General features: G+C 38.6%; 1 protein-coding gene across 3 annotated transcripts in view; it reads right to left on the minus strand.

Moving 5' to 3' along the window:
• sgcd (sarcoglycan, delta (dystrophin-associated glycoprotein)) overlaps positions 1-18187 on the minus strand; it is a 258141-nt gene that overhangs the window by 212301 nt on the left and 27653 nt on the right. The window contains exon 2 of one of the 3 annotated variants that reach the window (XM_048165460.1): positions 14681-15003. The exons of 1 other annotated variant lie outside the window; for it this stretch is intronic. The gene's annotated coding sequence lies outside the window, so the exon portion shown is untranslated. Of the gene's footprint in view, positions 1-14680; positions 15593-18187 lie in introns of those variants that run through there. One more of the 3 variants, XM_048165458.1, reaches the window with a different exon arrangement.

Here is an 18187-nt window from a genome sequence, read left to right on the forward strand (position 1 = left end):
AACAATGATAGAACACACAGCATTCACTGGGCGGTCTGGCTGTCTCTTTTAGGATGCTCAAGGTGGGTAGTTTTGAACCTGAATTTACCCTGTTTTCCACCTTTCATGTTGTGTCATTATGGAGAAGCAGAGTGCTCTGGCCCAGAGGGTCTGTTTGTTCAGAATCTGTGGTGCGACAAAAAAGAAGGAGCAAGACAAACGAAAAAGCTACTGAAAGCTCTGCACTCGACCTGCCAGCTGGCTCCAAACAGCTTTAAATTGGCTAAAAAGCTCCTTGTGCTAGTTGCCAAACATATTTCTTCAACGGAGGACAACGCAATGACGTCCATCCAGTATCTGATACAGTCCTTATTGTTCTTTCTGACTGAAATCATCATTTCCTGTGGGGGATATTGTACAGTGAGAAAGCCGGCGAGGCTGATGAAGGGTGAATGGGCTGTCTGTTCGCTGTCAGAGCACGCCTCACATCCACTGCCAGAGCTTGCGGCCGGCCTTAAATGAATCTGTCGGCGTAATTGCTCTGTGAGTGTGCTGCTGTGTGAGAAGACTACATTCCATTAGACTGAGAAGACCCTGGGGGGAGACGGCGGGATCTTGGCTAGATGTGCTTGTGTGATAGGGCAGGACATAGTAAAGTGAGTGTTGTAACGTCTAGGGACAAGAACGCATAGGAATACGCGTCTGCCCATTGATGTTTTGGTTTGTGCAGAAATGTCATTCGCTCATGTGTGAAGTTAAAGCATTCCCAACGGTAAGGTTACGGTTGGCTTTTTCATGGGAAGACTGATTCGTACATGTCAGTGGGAAATGGTATGTAGCCTGTATTGTTTAAAAAAAAAAAAAAAAAATCCTTTAAAATGTTTGCAAATGCAAAGTTGGATTTAAGGGATACTCCACCCAAAATTCTCTCATCATTCACTCACCCTCATGCCATCCCATATGTATGACTTTTTTTCTTCAGATGAACACTAACAAAGATTTTTAGAAAATAAAATATTCTATAAGAAAATACACTGCAGTTAAATTCAACATGAAATGAAAATTACCAAAATGAAAAATATATCATGTAAAACAACAACAACAAAAAAAAATCATCCACAAAATGTCTAAAAATGTGTATTTAAATGTAAATAGGCTAAATTACCCTTTAAAACACATTTTTAACATTTTTGTGTATGATGTATCAATTCTTCCAATAAAATAAAATAATAAAATAAATATTTTTATCTACCTTAACTCTCCTCGTTAGCTGATATCAGGAATCGGGCTCTAATCTGGTAAGAAACGCCCACTTTTGAGAATCTAGTCATTTTCTTATGGATAAAACATCAGGTTGCAGAAGTACAGTGGATTGTGAACTGCATTTTACATTTTCTTTAAACATTACCGATATTTGGTCCCAGGGAAAATTTAAGTTGAAGTAAAAGGCCATTTGCATCTGTTCTGTGTCCTTTAAAGTAAAGCTGCATCAACCTCAGGTAGACATCTGATTGAGTGCCATTCTAATTTGGAAAAATTGGCAGCTTCCTTACTCAGCCCAGCTGCAGTAAGAAAGCACAGCAATCAATGTTGCTACCACTCTGTATTTCAGATTTGTTATTTATAGATTTGGCTTGCATACATTCTCTCGGGTTGGAAAAAAAAAAAAAAACCTCTCAGCAACAAATCTGACAGGCTTTAGCAGTTAGACAGGACACCTGAGGCTGAAGGTGCTGCTGAACATTGATACGGCTCTATGTAAGTGCACAAGACAGCAGTCACTCCAATATATTTTAGACATTCCCAAATTATATAGACAAACTGTGTGGAGATCAAAGTCATGCAAGCGTATATAGAGATGTGGGTATTTATTTGACAACCAAGACTATTCTGAAGCTCTTCATTCCAATCACATTTGATTAAATCAGACTATCCAGTACCTCCTAGTCAAAATTGGGCATTTGAGCAAATTTATATCTTTTTAATTTAAAATTGTTTCAGTAATTTTAATATTCAGATTTTGCTGTCCAATTTAGACACAATACAAATACTGTAGTGCTGCAGCAATACCCATCATGCATCATGGCATGAGGACACTGGCATGTTCAAAGCCAAGTTCTTCTCTAATGTTCAATAAAACATTTTTCTATTTCACTGTAGGGTAACAATACAATATATTTTGAAATTCGGAGCCTTGTAATCTTAAAACTCCTGCAGAGCTTGTAACTGCTTTGTCAGACTGGTTACAATATCAATCCAATCTTTCAAAAGAAGGCCACTCTTTAAAATTTGTCTCAGGAAATCAAGCTTCTATATGCCACTCTTAGACTCAAAGACAAACAATATAATATCTTGTCTCAATTTTTGCCCACTGTCTTTTTGCGCACGACGATACCAGCCTGAGAATTTTACTTTATTGTATCCCTCTTTACAGAACTTGAATGTGGGCTATGCATTAAATTCTTAGACGCACAAAGTTATTTTAAAATTGCAGACAGATCAGAAATTAAACATTAAAAACAACTGAAATAAAATGTATATTTTATGTTTTATATGTATACCATTCAAAAATTTGGGATCAGTAAGATCTTTTATGTTATTAAGAAGATTCCTACAGTATGCTCACCAAGACTGCTTTTACTTTATGAAAAATACAGCAAAACAGCAATTTTGTGAAATATTATTGCAATTTAAAAGATATTTGAATATTTAAAATATAATTTATTCCAGTGATGACAAAGCTGAACTTTCAGCATCATTACTCCAGTCTTCAGTGTCACATGATCCTTCAGAAATCATTCTAATATGTTGATTTTGTGCTTAAACATTTCTAATTATTATCAATGTTGTAATTTTTTTTTTTTTTTTTTTGATGACTAGAAAGTTCAAAAGAACAGCATTTATTATAGGATTGCACCGATGTATCGGCCGCCAATATTTATTGGCCAATTTTTGCTCAATTTACAACCATCGGCATATCGGCTGTAGCAGGAAAAAGGCCGATATAACAAACCAATGGTTTATAAATTAACTGCGTGAAGGCAGTGAGCTGTAATGACTGTTGCATAATCCTAGCGCTGCTGTCTGCGCTTTAATGTTAATCAAATAATAAAAGATTGCACACTATTCTTTACTAAATAACTTTACTGTAACTTTCATAAGTGTAGCGGACCCCATCCAAATGACCAAAACTTTACTGATGTTTTATAAAGTTTATTGCGTCCGTTTTCACTCCAAACAAAACACCACAAAAGCTAAACATTACAGAGCACAAGAAGTGTGCATTAAACTCTCTCTCCATTGCATTATCATCCACATACACATACAGCGAATTACTCATAACACTTATGCGAATGCATGCATGCGAATGCGTCAGACCGGAAACGCAAGCTCGTGCGAAAAATTTCGCATTTCGCTGCGTTCCAAAGTTCAAGTTTGGTGAACTCTGACATGCGAATTCGTATCACGTGAAGACGTGCGACCAGTAGAAGATCGATTTGTCACGGCATGACCTCTTGGCTGAATTAAAAGAATTATATTTTTGCAGTAAAGTCGAGTAGGTTCTATATTTTTGCATTTTAAATGTATTACTTTAAATTATGTGTTGAATTCATGTTTATTAAAAAGACGCTGTAGACCGTGACGTCATATCACGACCGTTACAGCTTCCGAAAAAAATACGCACGTTCTAAGTCTAGTGTGACCGCGGCATAGTTTTCTCAGTGTGTTCTGCACCGTCGGCTGAAGTTGGTCCTTGTCGGCCTTTTTTCGGCCGATTCGAAATGTTGAATCGGCGTTGGAGCTCGTCGGTCCATCTGATCATTCTGATTGGCTGTTCAGCTACTGCCGCCTGCTGTTTCGGAAAGGCATTTCATATCACGCAGGCGCAGAACTGACGTGCTTGCTTAGCCGTCGGCTGTTTAGCATCAGTTTGGTGTGGCCAGTGCCCAAGGAAGTCGACCGGAAGTTGAAGTCGGCCGCGTGCCGCCATCTTGTAGCAGAACTTCACTTGCGTTAGCCATCCCATTGACTCCCATTCATTTTGGCGTCACTTTGACAGCCAATAACTTTACATCTGAGGCGTTTAAAGACTCAATTTGTCCATTATTTATTTCTAAAGATACACGACAATGTATAAAGGGCTCCATTACCTTCTATGTTACATTATGGCCCAGTAGAAACAGTTTTTGTAAAAATAGGCTAACGATTGCGTCATAACCACTCGACTCTCTGTCGCACAGTAGAGAAATTACCGTACAGACAGGAGGAGAAGCTCAAAGGCAATAGTATGCATTAACTTAATATGGCGTACTGGCGTTACATTTTAAAATACTATACAAAATAATTAATCAGAATAATTACTCCTGCTCACTCACGCCAAAGAACTCCCCGCTCAAGCTCGCCGTCTCTGCAAGATTAACGATGGCAGTTTGCACGCACAGCTACTAGAAGATTTACATCTGTCAGACAGGTTGCTGACGTCATCAAGCTTAGTTTGAGTCTGCGCGTCAGAAACGGAAGTGCTAAAAATCGCTAAAAATGGGCTTCACTTGTCTCAATTGAGTTCCAATGGGGTCGCTGTGTCCATTTCTTTTACTGTCTATGGGTGTGGCAGGGCAACTTTGGACACAGACGCTGCCGACGTGAGCAAACCCCGGAGTCTGCTTTCGTCTCCACTAGTTGGTCGGCGTCGGCTGGGTGTGTTCTGGCCTTAACAGTTAACAAATACATACAGATCTTATGACTTTTCGGGGGATGCTTAATAAACGGACAAACTTTAAATCTGCAAAATAAAGCCGCGGTCACACTAGACTTTGAACGTGCGAAATTTATTCGGATGCTGTAACGGTCGTGATATGACGTCACGGTCTACAACGTCTTTTTTATAAACATGAATTCAACACATAACTTAAAGCAATACATTCAAAATGTAAAAATATAGAACCTACTCGACTTTACAGCAAAAAATATAATTCTTTTAATTCAGCCAAGAGGTCATGCAGTGACGAATCGATCTTCTACTGGTCGCACGTCTTCACGTGATGCGAATTCGCAGGTCAGAGTTCACCAAACTTGAACTTTGGAACGCAGCGAAATGCGAAATTCTTCGCACGAGCTTGCGTTTCCGGTCTGACGCATTCGCATGCGTTTGAATGGAAGTCAATGGAACGAAAAGTGCAGTGTTACCGCCCCTTAACTCTGAAGAACTGCGTGCTCTCCTTGTCAGGCCGTAAACGAGAACACCCGTCAAAATAAGAGTCCCGCCTTAGCAACGGAGATAGTTCAGATCTCATACATATTTAAACTTACAAAAAATATTAAAATGTATACAAAAACAAATTAGAAGATTAATCACAATAAAGTCTGTTACAATAAAGGATTAATATGTATTTAATTTATACAGTGAAGAATATGCAGTGCTATTTTACATTTTTTACTTTATTTCTGTAACAGAAAACTATTAAACCTACCTAAAAAGCACTGTTTCGTATGTATCTTTGTTCCGTTGTCTTTATGTAGGCCTGCTGAATGTTAAATGGATCCAATCCATGTTCATTAAAAATTATTTGATGATGCAGCAATAAACCTGCAAGTATATTTTAATGCAGGTATTTATGAACTTTGCTTATTTAAAACATGATCAAAATACTATCTATTTTCAAGAGAGGAAGTGACAAATATCAGTATCGGCCAATAATTGTTTGCTAATATCAGTATCGGCCCCAAAAAAATCATATCAGTGCATCCCTAATTTATTTAAAATAAAAGTACATTATAAATGTCTTTATAGTCATTTCTGGTCAATCAGGTGTCCTTGCTGAATAAAAGTTTTAATTTTTTTTTACCCCCAATTTCTTTTGAATGGTAGTGTTTTGGCACAATCCTTTTAATATTTATTTTCCATTGATTGATTGATTGATTGCATTTTTGGACTATTTGCCATTGCATTTGTGTGGGAGAGAGAACTGGAGAAAAAGAGTGTGCTTTCTGTAGACAAAAATTATTTTGAGGGAAAACATGGAAATAGTTTGATATTTTTTATCATATATTGTTTGTTATTTTAATTTGCTTGGCCAGCATCTTTCTGGGTTTTGGTTCATTTGATGTTGTAGGCTGTAAGAGCCTTTGAAATAATTAAAATAATTTGGTGAAGTGATATGGAAATGTAATGCGATCAAAACCTGTCTGGAACTACTTTAGCCGTGCATTTACTGGAAAATAATTGACCAATCAATCAATCAGAATCAAGCATTCAACGGCCCTGTAGTAAAATTGGTTATAAAATGCTACTTATTTGACTTAATAAAAATGATTGTCCCTACAATGATAGTTTGAATTCAGATTCACATTGTACACATACACTGCTGATAACAAAATTGCGTTAATGAAGCAAAACACAGCAGCAGTTTGCAGGTGTAATCCATTGTTTGACTGTTAAATCTCTTCAACCATTCAATGCTGCAGAATAAAGGGTTAAATAAATCTAGCTCCAGAAGCTCATTAGTTAATGCACCCAACCATACAGCAGGTAAATATGACCATCACTCACACAGACAATATTATCCATAATCCATTTGCTTACATTACCATACTTGAAAATATGCATAAACCCCTGATTATTTGTGTATTTACGAAGGGCTCCCATCAGCTCAAAATAAAAAAGTGCTTTCTGTGTACGCAACTGAAATGTAAAAAACCTTATAAATAATAAAAATTATTTACTTATATTTTAAAAGCCTTTTAAAAGGATCTCCTATAAGTCATTTTCAGGGCTCAATCTGTCAAGATTTATCTCATGCAACCCAAACTGTATTTTAGTGCCCCTAATACAGTTAACCAAACTTGTATTTGTACCTATTTTGTAAATTTAACACCCTTAAGATTCCCCAAGCTTTTGTCTTGACTTCCTTTGGGGTGGTTCAAACCTTAATTGAGGTGGTGAGACCCCTACAAACTCCCCTGTCTAATTTGCACCATTTTCTCCAGCAAATCATGGAGTTGGAGGCTAGCAGATGTCGGCAGTATAATAAGGTGACCCTCATTCTACATTATGTGTCAGTCACGGAGGATCACCCTTAAGCTGAGCTCCAGAGCTCCTGATTTCAGGCGCGCAGCTGTGCAGGTCTGCATTAAAACGATACGCGGAGTTATTGTGCACTTAATGCCGTGCCGGAGGCCCACGTGCCGCATTTATTATGGCTGAGAATTCAGCAGGCGTTACACAGATGGCAATCAATTAATGAAGGTGTTTGCACCCACACGGACTCCGCTCTTCGTCGGGCCTAGACGCATCAACGCGGGCGGCGGTTCTTCATGTGACGCCTTCCGAAAGGAACAAGCATCTCTGTGACACAAACGGGGAGGTTGACAGAGGTTTCATTCTCCCATGTGGAGCAGCTGGACAGCTTTGTGCAAGATAACGGATTTAAATAACCAAACAGAGAACGGGAGGACTTCTTTTCACAGGAAGTAGAGGCATTTTAATAGACAAATGTGGCAGTTTTGACAGTCGAAATGGATTCACATCATCTCCGCTTTGGGGGACTGATGTGTCAAACGTTGTTCTCCTGAATAAATCCCAAGGCAAACATAAGACCTCGTGTGAAGGGTAACGCATCAATTTGAGGTTTGGGTAAGAAGGGATTTAAAGAACAGGACACTTCACTGGCCTTTCAATCCCCATAAAATATTCGACAGGTAATAAGTGCAAGTCATTTTTCACTGTTGGGTTTTATTGGCCAGATATCATACTTTAATTGGCTTATACAAAGACACTGTTTGAATTCAAGGCCATGGGCCCTATTTTAACAATCTAAACGCAAAGTGTAAAGCGCATGGCGCAGGTGCACTCAGGGCGTGTCCAAATCCACTTTTGCTATTTTAACGATGGAAAAACGGTCCGTGCGCCGGGGCGCATTTTTGAAATGGGTTGTCCCTATTCTCTTAATGAGTAATGGGCGTAACGTTCAATAAACCAATCAGAGTGTCATCTCCCATTCCCTTTAAGAGCGAGATGCGCTCGTGCCATGGCGGATTGCTATTTACATGGCGGAATTTGTTGGCAGAAAAGCTGAACGCTTTTCAAGTGAAGAAACCAATCTGCTCGTGTGCGAAGTTAAAGTCAGTTAATATATATGTGTGTATATTGACACGATTGTTCAATTAATTAGCCAATTTCGTTCATCATTATAAGTAGTAATAGGCTGAATTGAAAAAAGGTAGCCTAATTCTAATACACGCAATGACTAATCATCATTACATTTTTAAATTTATAGCCTACATAATAATAATCTTTTACACTGTAATCCTTTTGTTTTTAATATTTGGCATGTTTGTGTGATGCACATCCCTGTGTGTAATAAGCAAAGTCAACGCGCACTGTGGACGCGCAGTTTCTACCAACGCGCTCTAACAAAAAAATATTGCGCCATTGACTTTAGACTTTAGGCCAGGTTTGAGTTGGTCTATGGCGCAGCCTATTTTCAGCTCCTTAAAATAGCAATGCGCTGGCAATGCACCTGAACACACCTCTTTTTTAGACCAGCACGCCCATGGGCGCACTAACTGGCGCAAATGCATTTACTAATTTAAGGACGTGGCGCTGAACGGGAAAACGCGAACGGCGCCGGACGCAAACTAGCAAGCACACTTGCGCTGCGCCTTGCATCGCATTGCGCCGGGTGTATTATAGGGCCCCATATATTTTAGAACCGACAGAACATCTGTAACCAATATAAATGGATCTGGAACAATAGTAATGGTACACTAAAAAATACTGGGTTAAAAACAACACAAATTGGGTTGAAAATGGACAAACCCAGTGACTGAGTTGTTTTAACCCAGTGATTGGGTTACAAGTTTGCCCAACCTACTGGGTAGTTTTATTTAACTCAACTATTGTTTAAAAGTTACTGTATTGCTTCCTTAAAATGAACCCAAAATATGTTGGAAATTCACATTTATTAATAAGTTTAATGAATAATCATTAAACAATAAACATGTATTAAATTGCTTAAGAATGTTTAAGAATGTCAACTGAAAACTCTACACATGCTGACTGCGATACGTTAAAATATGAGCTTTAAGTAATAAATGGATTAACATCTCTATCATTCTATCTCTCTCTTATGGACACACATTAAAGCCGAGTTCAGACTGCACGATTTTCAAAGTAGTCGGGTCACTGTTCTTTTCACACTGCATGACTATCTTGGCCAGCATTCAGTCGCTGCTGTGTTCAAACTGCACGATGGATCGGCGACAGAAGGTTTCAAACTGCATGACTTTACAATAGGAAGAATCGCCGACAACTCTGTCTGGCACGCAAACTACGTTTCACAACCAAACACACGCGAGACGTGACAAGGAAACAACGCGATATCACGCGTTCAAGACCGGAGTTCTCACGTGAGACTGGTCCTGCGTTTCAATCAACTCCCTAGTTCCCTAGGTCGTGAATCAGTATATAATTAAAGTGAATGCGGCTGATACCCTGATCAGTGCCCTGACTACTGAACTAGGAAGCTGATTGAGACACACGGTGGGATTATTATTAAAAATAGTAGTCCGCAAGAAGCTTGAAATATGAATTGCCTGTGCGCTGATTTGCAGCGAAAACAACATAAATAAAAGAAGAATATGGAGAAGGAAATGTTTGGGGAGACTGTGGATTGTGTGTTCTGCAACGACAGTTGGAACTAAATACATAACTTTTCAATGTGCTGCTGTTGCGGATGGTCAAGCAAATGTTTGTGCTTTGTTTTTGTTTTATATAATTGTAATGTTTATCTGAAACGAAGCCATGCTTGCTGATGTTGTGGTCTAACTCCTCCCCGAACTCCGCGCTGCTCTGTATCTTGCTCTCTCATTGGCTGTCGGTCTTCGCCGATGTAGTTTTCAGTCAGAACACTTTTCACACAGCAGGATTTTGAATCGCCGACAGGTCCAGATATTTAGCATGCCAAATATCTCACGGGTGTCGGCGACTCGTCGGCGATTCTCTCATATCGCGTCTTTGCTCATTCACACTGCGTGATTGTCACTCGCGTGAACGAGCACCGATTTGCCTGTGATTTCGGGCATTTGTCGGCGATTTCTCAAAACCTGTCGGCGAGCCAAAATCGGGGCTAAAATCGTGCAGTCTGAACTCGGCTTAAGAAAGAGAAAAGCTGCATGTAATACGAACAGATTGATAAAACGTAGTGCTAGGTTTAAAGTCTAGATTTTTTTGTTCATATTTTAACAGGCTAGAAATCCAAATGAGCCATGCAGCTACACCACAGTATCTAGCTGTGTGAGTTAATGTGACTAACCTTTGTGGATGCGATGTCTCATAAAATTTGATGTTGTTCCGGTGTCTTTAATTGTTTTCCCACATTCCATGTATCTAGCCGATCTGACATAATAATAAACTCAAACGAAAGAACATATGGCACGGTGGCTCCCATCATGTTTCATGGGACTCTTTCGGAGTTTTCACGCATTCTATGACATGGGTCCGATCTACCACGACAGTGAGGAAATATATGTGACGCAGATATTATAAAACCATTTAAACACAACACAAATTGTTTATTTATTATAACAGTAGTTAAGTGTAAAAGACTCGAGTCGTTTTTAAAATATTCATGAGTCTTTTGTGTCGAGTCGAGTCAAGTCTGAAGTCATTTCAGGTCGAGTCCGAGTCAAGTCTGAAGTCTGTTAAAATGCGACTTGAGTCCGAATCACTAACTCGAGTGCCCATCTCTGGTCTGATTTGTATTTACCAACCTATTTTTAGTTAATTTTAAGCCAGCCGTTTAGTAATTTTTAAACAGTAGTTGGGTTAAATAAAAATGCCAAGCATGTTGGGCAAACCTTTAACCCAACCGCTGGTTTAAAACAACCCAATCTCTGGGTTTGTACATTTTCAACCCAGCTTTTTTTAGAGTGTAGCTTTGTCATTTGCCCCTTTACACTTCAAAAATATATGTCTTAGTTAGTAAATATCTAAATTTTTACCAGAAAATAAGACTTTAAAAAATATATTTAAAGAAAGATTAATTTATACTAGTGAAAGAAAATTGCATGAGATATGGAACATTAAAACTTCATCTTTCCACATTGTTGTTTGTTTGTTTGTTTGTTTTTTGACACCAGTCTAACCAAATTTATTTTAAGGTTTATGCTTAAAACAAGAATATATATATATATATATATATATATATATATATATATATATATATATATATATATATATATATATATAAAAAATCAAGAAATATCCTTTTAAAACAAGTATATAGTTCAGTATACAGTATAGTAGATGTCCTATCCAGTATATGGTAAATGTATACATTTATCTTGTAAACATGTAAATGTGCCTAATAATAATAATAATTCTCATCAAATTTTCACATCCATAATTTATCTCGCTGATGATAATAATAATTTTAACAATAATAATATTAATATTAGTTATTTAACAGATAATCAAAACACCCACACATTCAGTTTCAGCTGTATAGGTAACCTCTGTTTTGTACTGAATGAGAGACAGAGGCTGATAATTATTTGAAAAGAAAACCACGTTTTATAGTGCATCAGTTCTAAATGGCTTGAATGCCCGTCTAAATGCATCAGCATGACAGAACATACAGTACAAGAGACACTCTGCGCTTACAAGAAAAAAATTAAACAATCACACACACAAGCACGTACCTTTGTACATGTGTGCCCGCATGTGCATCCAGCTGGATCGAAGCACAAATGACAGCAAACTAACTCTGTACACATTTCTGAGCATCTTCTTAAGAGTCAAATATGTCCTCATTTTTAATGCATCATGGTCCTGGAGGCTCAGATTACATATTTATTCAAACAGGATTCCTGTTTGATTTGAGTGCACAGACCCAGCTTCTACTGGCTTCACATCCTGCCTGGTCTTCTCCCCGAACCACTTCAAAAGAATGTTGACGGATTGTTTCGTTTTTTACATATTCATTTCGTCTCACCCTCCTTTTAGCCTTTTTTCATTTCTCAACACATCAAATGCAAACTAGGGGCCACCAATTAAGTCGGAGCTTGTAGTAGACTAATTAGAGTGCAAAAATAATCCTCCCGTTTCCTGTCTCTGTGGAGTCTGCTGTTGATATACATGCCTCCCACCCAAACAGAATTAATAATCTCTATAGAAGCCCTTACACAGATGTGCTGTGTGGCACAGAGCTCTTAGGCTAATACAAAGGATTTCAGCAGGAACTCATTTCACACAAGTTAAAGAAAGCAGTGGGGACTGAAATGTATAGCTGAGCCTTAGGGGACAACAGGGATAATTGTAACATTTAATAAATGTAACAGAAGATTTTTTTTGGGGAAAAAAAAGTCCTAAGATTTTTTTTTTTTTTTTTTATGATTAAAAATATTTAAAATTTCTTCATCTGTGTTCCACAGAAGAAAAAAAGTCATAGCTTGCAACGACATCATGGTAAGTAAAAGATGACAGAAAGTTTTGGGTGAACAAACCCAAACTAACCCTTTATCATATCATTACTAGTTCACACTCTAAAAGTTATACATACTAGTTATACATACAGCTGCCTCTAGGCCTGTGGAAATACACATGAAGAATGATCAGAGGGCATCCCAGAATGCATTTTCCATAACTTTTTATATTAAAATGCAGATGAATACTGGTGTATTTCACTGATGTTCTTTTCCATTTAATAAGTGTTACTTTAAGCCCGGAACACACTAAGAAGTTGGTCTTCGTCGGCTTTTTTTGGGCCGATTCAACATGTTGAATCGACGTCGGAGCTCGTCGGTCAGTCAGGCCATCTGATCATTCTGATTGGCTGTTCAGCTACTGCCATCTGCTGGTACGGAAAGGCATTTCTTCTTACGCACGTGCTACTTGCATCAGCTTGGTGTGTTCCGGGCTTTAAAGGTGCAGGAAGCGATTTCTGAGAAACGCTGTTGAAACTGGATCAGACCGAGTACCACAACACACTTGTAGCCAATCAGCAGTAAGGGGTGTGCCCACTCATGAGGGAGGAGGTGCCTGTGAATAGCATGTTTGTGAATTTGGGGGCGGGGCTATCAAGTTAGGGGTGTGATCCTTTTCGGTAGGGGAGTGTTTGTTTTGGTGTTTTCAAATATCAACAGTGTCTCTCAGAAATTGCTTACTGCACCTTTAAGGTCTAAACATGTATATGGCCATATTTTCCATCGATTCTTGTTTGGCTTTTTTTGTTATGTGTTTCCATTTAGTCTTACGTCACTATAAACGTCTGTCCTTCGGAATTTCAAGACATGTATAGTGTTATTCACATTACATAACTTTTTCATTTACTCTTTTTTTCCATCACATACCACTGTCATACTGTTATACAGGCGGTTATGAATGTAGTACTGACCTTTGTGTGTTTCTAGTTTAATTGTATCAAGTTATACATTTAATTGACTCAAGAAATGTCTGCTAAAATGTCAAAGATATAAAATAATCCCTGCTCACTTCTATTTGGTAAAACAAGCAGTTCAGAATAACGACAGGTGTTTATCAATGCCACGAATAGTTAAAGAGCATTTTATAATAATATTCGTATTCTCAGAATATACATTCTATGTGCAAATTTTGCAAACACATGATGGTTTCGATCATATTTGCAGCTGCCATGCTGGGCTTCAGATCTATTCAGTCACAAACAGGTGTGCAAAACAGCTAATTTCCTTTTCTCTGACAATTAATTCTGTTCAAATCTATAGAGGGATTTTTCCATCCCCTGGCCAGACAGTCTGTCAACCTGCCCTCAGGTGCTCATTAGATCTCCAGCACAAATGATTCCTTCTACATCTTTTCAGTCCGTCTCTGCTGACAAACTAGTCGCACACTTGGCCCTAAGTGCACATTTAAGATGCCTGCACATCTCCACAATGACCTTTTGGCAACAAGAAGTACCTTTTTAAGTGAGAGAAAAGGGGAATATAATACTTTATGAGGTGCTTGAAGAGGTAGGAGAGAGTGGATACAGGCTGAATGGCACTAAACAAAAAATTGTGGACACCAATGTGGCAGAAAAGTGCCTTCTGGCTAAATCAGATCGTCGAGATGCAGCAACAACTCTCTAAAGACAAAGATTCTGCCAAACAACACATCTTCCTTTTCAGAAACCAGATATACAGCCTGCCATTGTGGATGGGAAATACGCCACGGTGTGTTTGGCATTTGTGAGTGTGACAGAGATGTTTTGGCAGAGCAACAAAACTGGTTTCAGCTGATATGTAGCCTCAGTCTCTTGGCTCAGAGTAATGAGCTACCTCAGCAGGCATCACACATCACCTGCGTCCACAATATTGCAAGAAGTCACCATGTGGTTCTGCTCGGCAAGTCTAAAGCAACACATACAGCTCAAATGAGGGTTTCTGCACATCTTTAAGTCTCTTCTAACCCAATAAAGCTAATTTTGGCGGTTAGGACCTTCATTTTGGGGTCCTCTTAGTTTCCACAACAGCTATGGAATAATGAGAGGTGGATGGTATCATAACAAATTGTCTTAAAACTTTAATTTTTTATACCTGATACATTAAATTTCATGCTTAAGTGCATAAAAAAAAACACATTGTAAATTTGCTGAACCATTATGTGCAATGAAAGTACAAAAGTGCATTCAAAAGCACTGAAAAAACTAAATCAGGATGAACAAAATATATTTTGAAGTCCTACCTCTTTATCAGATGCCAAAAATCACAACCTTGATAAAGTCAGAAAACCATGGAGTTGATCGGCTGCCAATGTTTCTAATCTCTTTGCCTCTTTGTCTATTGCCAAGCACAAATGTGGAGTGGACCATCTACCATGGGGATGGACTCCATGGGCTCCTCTGGTTGGCAAGATCAGTGGCTCTCTGGTGGGTAGGTGGAAACAGTGAGAAAAGTCCAGTAGTCCTCGCTGTGTGTACGGCAGGAGCGCCGTCAGAAGAGAGCATCCTTCAGTGGGCAAGAAATCCAGAGGGAATGTGCCTGTAATCCCCAGACTGGAAGCATGCGCTGAAGATAAACAGGAAAGAGTTGCCTCAACATTGTTCTTTTTCCACTGGCAGCAACATCTCTCTTCTCCCACATCCTTCTGACGCTATTTATTTATGTGGGACCGAAGTGGAGGGAGCATGAGTGAGAGAGAAAGAGAGAGAGAGCAGGAGAGAGCTTGCACTGTCAGTGACTACATTAGCAGCTCTGAGTAGGTGGAGTTTTCTTTGCAGCAGAGGGGATCATGATTCGAAATCCAAAGGAGGGAGAGAGAGAAAGACAGATAGAGAGGGAGAACGCAGCATGAATAGGTTAAGAAGCAGAGAAAGGGATAAAGTAGCGCTGAGGTTCAAGGAAAGGAGGGATAGAATTACATCAGGGGTTCGTAACATAGTTGACTAGTCGATTAGTTCTGCCACTAGTCGACATGCCAAAGAGGTCTATAATAAAAAAAGATATCTGCTAGCATTACCATTTAACTCAATGGCAGCTGCTTGGCTGACACAGGACCGGATGGAAAAGTGCTTTCATCTTGGTATCATAGAAAAATTTGAGCCAATCACGTGAGTAGGGATGGGTATCGTTAAGGTTTTAACGGTATTACTACTCTTACCGATACTGCTTATCGATCCGGTACTTTAACGGTATTCTTATCGGTACTTTTTGTTATATATATATATATATATATATATATATATATATATATATAAAAGAGCTGAATTAACTTTGCTTTATATTATATAGTGTCTGGCATTTTTGGTGTTTTATATAAGATACAGTAAGAACATGAACAAAGAGACAAACTGACAAATACAATAAAACAAAGACACAAATGAAATAAAGTACTTTCATTTGTTCTTGTGTTCATGTAAGTAATAGGCCTAGCCTATAAAAGAAATCCAAGTAAAGTAACCAAATGTAAAATAACACTGAATGGTTTTCACAGTATAAATTAATATATTACATCTTATTAAAGCTAACTATATTCAGAAGAAGTGCTGTGAGTGGTTTTCTCTTTGCATTTTGTTGTTTGATTAACACTGATGGCACAATCGTCATGACTGCTGTCACTTTAAGAAAATAGATCTATTAACACACATCAGATTTTCTCCCAGCTGTCCATGTACACTTACGATATAAACGGCATTTAAGTAGCTAAACACGCTCCAATCCGGTCATTTTAACACATTTTTGTGTGTATTTGATCGTTTGGACGTGCACCTGAAGCTCAACGTGTAATTTGTTTGTCTATTTGCGATCCGTTTTGAAGTGCGCGCCGCAATTCAGCCTGAGGAACAGCGTCTCTTGCGCGGATTATTGTTCTTCGACGTTTTAAACGTTGATAATAATGATCAAACCTTTACTGCAGTTTAGCAACAGTAAAGACTGCATTTTACAACAAGCACCGATTGTGCCGATTCTGATGTTAAGTTTGAGTTTAGGGAGGAACGAACGCGCGCAGCTGTGAATAGAATAAAGGTGTGGTAGACGAAACGCGGCTAGTTTTTAATAGTTTTACCTCTGATATGTTCTTTATGATCCTTAGAAGCCAAAATCGAAATAAATCAAAAATAAAACTAGCTTAATATCAAAGCACAGGCCTAAAGTGTAAGCAGACGTTTAGTTGTTTAGTTCTCTCCTCCATCGTCACCATTAAACAGGCTTTCATGTGAGCGGCTGCGCGCGCTGTAGCTCCTCTGCGTGAGCGCGATCTCTCGTCTTGCGAAAGCAAAAATGCATCATAGACAAATGTCCTAATATTATTGCATATAGAAACAGCTGGCGACTCTGGATAGATTGAATCTGCAAGATAATGTCTATATAGCAATAATAAATGCACGTGTATTTTCTTCATAATTTATCCAGTACCGATAGCAGAACCGTTAACGTCAGAGCTTATAGATACACCGGTCTTTCAAAATTTAGCCCCGGGGTCAATTTAATACCGGGTTTCGGTACCTATCCCTACACGTGAGCTGTAAATTCCATGCAAAAATGATCCTGGAGCTGCAGGAAAATGATGTCATGACAATGCTGATTGGCTGATAAAGCCCAAAGTATACTTCGCTTTTTTTCCGTGCACAGTTGAACACACAGCCTTGCAAAGTATACTCAATTTGACTCATACGCATACACAGGCGTTCGACACTTGCACCAATTTCTCGCCAAGAGTTACAGCCCATGTAAATATCTTTGTATTCTTTCACGCTAGAGTCAGAGATGGAAACTCGAGTTGCACTTAAGTCGCAAAAACTGACTTGACTTGGACTCTTGAACAGCTGACCCCAGACAAAGAGTATAGACCACTTTGGAGCAGACGTCACAATTACGTCACTTGCAGCTGCGCGCGCATACTGGTTGCAGAAAAATAGCGGTAGCAATTGAAGGAAAATGTGCAAAATCCACAGAATAAGAGAAAAATGTTTTGTTGTGCCTCTGGATGTTGGAATCGGAATGCAAAAAATATAGTCTTCATTTTTAAAGAAAATCATCGTTGAAAACGTCCTTTGAAGATAAACAGAGACGTTTCACAGACTGGACTGATGACACCTGCAAGGATTAGTCTACTATTAAAGCAGGAATTTGATGTAAGCAGTAAGTCTACATAATTCACATATGCAACTCAGAGGACATACATACATAGCAGTTACACGGCATGAAATAATTATAATTAAAATAATTTAAACCTATAATATTTTACATAGATAACTTCTAAACATAATAATTTTTATTTCACAATTCTACTTTTTTTTCTTGCATTTGCGTGTTTATTACTCCCAGTTCGGACTTTATAACTCGCAATTGTGAGTTTATTTCACAATTCTGAGGGGGGAAAAGTCAGAATTGCGGGATAAATTGCAATTCAGAAAAGACAGAATAACGAGTATATCTCACAATTCTGTTTTTCTTTGTAAGAAATGTGAGATGTAAACTCAGATTTGCGAGAAATAAAAGTCAGAATTGTGAGATATAAACTCGAAATTACCTTTTTTTATTCTTTTATTTCGTGGCTTCCATAGACTTCTACTGCTCAACTGTCATTTTCTGCAACCAGCTAGGCTCCGCCCACAAAAAAACGTCATCGCTGTTTGCAAACACCAAATTGGTCTATAGAACCCAAGAAGCGACACTCTGATACTTTTTGGGCAACAGCCACTAGATGGCGCTCCGATAGCGCAGACGCCATTATGGGGTGAAAATACTA

Source organism: Megalobrama amblycephala, linkage group LG18 (assembly GCF_018812025.1).
Source record: "Megalobrama amblycephala isolate DHTTF-2021 linkage group LG18, ASM1881202v1, whole genome shotgun sequence".
Lineage (NCBI taxonomy): Eukaryota > Metazoa > Chordata > Actinopteri > Cypriniformes > Xenocyprididae > Megalobrama > Megalobrama amblycephala.